The following is a 5,016-nucleotide window of genomic DNA, read 5'->3' on the forward strand; positions in this document are numbered from 1 at the left end:
CGAATTTCATATGCAGATACATTACTCTCATCACCTAACATCACTCCTAATACTTTTCCAACCCAGCATCAACATTCAACACCTAAAGCTATAAACAATACTTCATATAAAAAAACTGTTTTTGTTAAACCAAAGCCACCACCTACACTTAGCAAAGGATATGACAAATCTGCTCACCAAGAAATTTTAAGGGATTTTAATATTCCCCAACCCTCTAATGGATGTGCATTAATTAACAAAGAAAATGAAAATCCTTTGGAATCCTCAGTAATTGATTTAATTATTTCTCTTATAAAATCTCTTAGTCAATCGAATGAATTTTCACCGTCCAACGCTGCCTTATTAGTTTCTGCAATTACTCAAATTTATAAACCAAATAATGGACAAAGTTCTTCAATGGAATTGTCAAAGCATCACTCCTAAAAAAAGTGATCTTATTTATTTATTAAATAAATATAAACCTTATATCTGTGCTCTTCAAGAGACATGGTTGAAACCAGGATCTTTATTTAAGATTCGTGGTTATTCATGTCTCAGAGAAGATCGTGTGGATGGGCATGGCGGAGTAGCGATGCTTGTGAAACACCCTCTTTCCTTTTCTCTCTTCTCTATTCCTTCTCACAGTAATGATTTTTCTATTATTGCTGCTTTAGTTGAAAATATCTGTTATGTATCTATTTATATACCTCATCCTTCTTCTGCAATCTTAAATGAAATTAAAGATATTATTTCCATTCTTCCGAAGCCTTTTATGATCCTTGGTGATTTTAACTGTCGCCATGAATTCTGGGGTTACTTATCTTCTAATAGTTATGGTAACACATTAATAGATATATTTGATTCAGTGAATTTGTGTATATTAAATGATGGTCGTCCTACACGACGTTCTCATCCTGACGAGGGCCCAAGTGCTCCAGATTTAACAGTCACTACACCTAATCTTGCTTCTTCTTTGTCCTGGGATCCATTACGATCTACTTTTGGTAGTGATCACTTCCCACTATTATTATCATTTCCAACCTCCACTGATGAGAATTTTGAAATTCTTACAAAGAGTATGTCAGAAACTTCAAAATTTCTAAAGAAAAAGAAATTTGATGGCTGGAAAAATTTCTGCTATTCAATATCACCTGATGTCAAACCATCTCTTGTATGGCAAAATATAAGAAGGTTTAGATCTCCATACAAAGATTCATCTCCAAAATCAATCCCTTTTCATTTAGTTAATAGCTTTTTAGATAAATTGGCTCCACCTTTCGTTCCTGAAGACTTAATAATTGGTTACCCTGTAATAAATATAAATAATGATAACTGTTTTGGTTTAAATAGTATATTTTCTCTCACTGAACTAAAAGGTGTATTGTCTCATGTTAAGGATTCTGCTCCTGGACTGGACGGTATTCCGTATTCCTTTATCTCTCATTTAGATGATGATGCTTTATTTTATTATTTATCTCTTATAAATTCCATAGTGACATCTGGTAACATCCCCTCCACGTGGAAACGTCAAGAAATAATTCCCGTACTGAAACCTAATAGGTGTTCTTCAGACCATTCTGCCTATCGCCCAATCGCACTTTCTTCTGTTTTGATGAAAATTACAGAACATCTTATAAAAAATCGTTTAGAATAGTTTGTTGAGCATAACGGTCTATTATGTGAATCCCAATTCGGTTTCAGACGTGGGAAAAGTACTATTGATAGCTTAAGTATATTCATTTCTGATATTCAATTATCATTTTCAAATAATAAATCAGTAATAGCTACGTTCTTAGATATAAATTGTGCCTATGATAATGTCGTAGTAAGTATTTTAAAGAGTAAGCTTTTACAACTTAATATACCTCTGCTATTAACAAATTTTATCATAAACATGCTTTCCGAAAGATACATAATCCTGAAACTAGATGACAGGAAGTCAATTACTCGACTTGTTTCAAAGGGCCTCCCCCAGGGATCAGTACTTAGCCCAATCATCACTTAATAGTGTAAATGTTCTTCAGTATGCTGATGATCTATTAATTTACTGTCGTGATATTTCTATTGAAAAAGCTAGTTCTTCTATAACACAACCGCTGATAAATTTAAAAACTTGGTTGGACTTAAATAGCCTTGATCTATCACCTGAAAAAAGTACAATAGTTTTATTCACGAGATCATGAACTCCTCCTCCTATTTCTATATTTTATGAGGGTTATCAGATTCCAGTTAAAGATAATGTTAAGTTTTTGGGAATTGTCTTAGATTCGAAACTAACTGGTATCCCACATTGTGATTACCTAAATGCTAAATGTGAGCGTACTCTTAATATTTTAAGATGTCTGTCAGGTGTTTGGTGGGGTGCGCACCCTTTTTGCATGAAATTGTTATATAATGCTCTTATAAGAAGTATATTAGATTATGGTACATTCTTGCTGGAGCCTGGTACTGTTAAGGCATTTAAAAAACTAGATCTCATACAGTCCAAAGCTTTACGAGTAGTTTCTGGTGCTATGCAGTCAAGTCCTATCAATGCTCTTCAAGTAGAATGTGGTGATCCTCCACTACATCTACGTCGTCAATATTTAGCAGACAAATTTATATTCCGATCTTTTCAGTTTCTTAACCACTCTCTTTATAACAAACTTCAGAAACTTTCTCATTATATAGATTCATCTGCATATTGGTCAAATAAAAAACCACCTTGTCTAATCAATAGTTTTAAGAAATTTATCAACATAAAAGCTCCTATTCATCGATCCATTAATTATCCTCTTTTCAGTACTAGCTTTGAAGCATTAATGTTGCTTCCAGAAATTAATTTTAACTCAGATTTAAATAAGCACGATATAAGTACAAATTTTTCGTTTAATCTTCTTAAAAATACTGTTTGGGTTGATTACCATCATATTTACACAGACGCGTCTAAACATTCCTCTTCGGATCCCGTTGGTGTAGGTGTCTATCACGCCATATATAATATAATATAATAGCCATTGAATAAATAATAATAATTATTAAAAACAATAATTTTCTCTGATTCAAAAAGTGCCTTACAGTCTCTCAATAGGTTCCCATTTAAATCAAAAAACATTTCTTCTGTTGTCATAGAATTAAGAAATCTATTAAATAAATGCAATCACTTTGGTCTTTCTGTGTTGTTTGTATGGATCCCCAGCCATAGCGACATTCCTGGTAATATAAAAGCAGACCAACTAGCTAATGAAGCCGTGGTCGATGGCGACATTTTCCCTTATAAAGCCAGTGCCAAATGCAATAAGTTAGTATGTTCTTCTATCATAAGAATGCGTTTGGGTCATGTTTGCACTCCTGTTCATCTTAACAGATTAGGCATTGTATCTACTGACATGTGTGAATGTGAATCCGATAAATGTGATCTAGATCACATTTTCTTTTCATGTTCTCTATACGACCACTCCTCATTCCTGAATGATCTAATATCTCTTAATGTTCCTTTTCCTACCTGTATATCCTCTCTAATTATGTATCCATGTAAATTTTATAAAATATTGTCATCTTTCATTCTTAAGAATCATATCAAAGTTTAAATATTTGTAATGTTGTGTAAGTAGCAAGTATATATGTATATTTATGAAATTTTTAATATCCGTTTCAATCCTCTTTCTACTTATCTGATCCTTTCCCGTGTTCCGTATCCTTTTTTAACTTAGTTTCCCAATCTTTTAATTTACGTTATTGGAAAAAAGTAAACGCTATTGCCAAAAGAAGAAGAAAAAAAAAATATTTCGTAGAAAAATACTTACTTAAGCACACGGACGGTTAAAAAAGAAGCACTCCGCGCCGTGATATTAGCAAGGAAGCACCGTTATGCTAGTGTGTGCGCGGTTACGGGGGATACTAGTTACACAATTTTTTCTCCCTTAAATAAGCATATATGGCCACAAATACTTAAATAGTATCGTTTTTACATTTTTTCACAACGCACGACGGCATTTTTAAAATATTTTATTGAGACGCAAACTGATCTGTCACAGACGATGACAATTCTCGTAATGGCCGCCTCTCGGCCTGTAGTAGTGTAAGTGTGTGCGTGGGGCTATGTATTTACACGTTAATCGACTTGTTTTGGTGCTAAACTGTTATGTAAGGTGAAACGGAGTCATTAATTATTTTACTTTTAGTAGATTAAATGAAATACTTTATACATTTTGGATCTCGTGTTGACCGCTCTGTGTCATTTAATATTATGTATAATCTCTTTGATTTTGTCGCCTCTTTGTATTTAGTTAAAAATTTTAATATCTCTCATAAACTTAGAGATATCTAAGATATTGTATGTGGAACAGAATTAATTCGTTTATATTTATTTTATTTATTGTATTTAAAGGAACAAACAGTCATATACAAATAATCAAATCTAATACACCGAAATAGTCCCTAATAAATTACTAAACCAAAATTTTATGAAGGATTTTTTGAAGTGGCTATTTCTTTAGCCTTGTTAGGGGAAGATCTTATGTTTTAGCGTCACCGACATGATCTAGTCTGGCGCATGTGATAAATAAATAATTAAAAAATATATAAATTAATAATATAGTTAGCCACTTTTTGGTGAGTTGGCGTCACCGAAATGCTTATAGCAGCATTTTTGTAGCTATACAGCTGATGTTCTTAGGGACTACGCGCACTTATTCAGCTTTTGTCCATATAAAAGAACAATTTTGTATGGAGACGTGTACGCGTCGATTCAGCTTTCCGCGTCCATTCTGCTTTCGCGGCAAACCAGCATAAAATGAGGATAAATGTGTTTTTATTATGCGAATGCTATAGAGAGCCTTCGGCGCTGTTCCGCCGCGTACAGCGCTGTTCGACGTCGACTGCGGCGGAACAGCTCTTTACAGGGATGGTTCGTGACTCCTTGTCGACAAGTTGCGACCTGCATTGATTTGACGTAATCTTTATGCACGCAAAGATTAAAGAGTGCAGACGAATTTAAAGTTATTATTCTAATTCTTACGACGCCGTACGCGGCTGATAGAATCGGAGTTGTATAAG

General features: G+C 33.7%; 1 long non-coding RNA gene across 1 annotated transcript; it reads right to left on the reverse strand.

The window, feature by feature from the left end:
* Nucleotides 1-254: 254 nt before the first annotated feature.
* LOC126971502 (uncharacterized) lies at nt 255-1,759 on the reverse strand. Its single transcript, XR_007730922.1, has 2 exons — nt 1,131-1,759; nt 255-1,020 (listed from the first exon to the last, which is right to left on the reverse strand). It is a non-coding gene; the product is annotated as an uncharacterized LOC126971502 (long non-coding RNA).
* Between the last annotated feature and the right edge of the window lie 3,257 nt (nt 1,760-5,016).

The sequence above is a fragment of the Leptidea sinapis genome, chromosome 23 (genome assembly GCF_905404315.1).
Source record: "Leptidea sinapis chromosome 23, ilLepSina1.1, whole genome shotgun sequence".
Classification (NCBI taxonomy): domain Eukaryota; kingdom Metazoa; phylum Arthropoda; class Insecta; order Lepidoptera; family Pieridae; genus Leptidea; species Leptidea sinapis.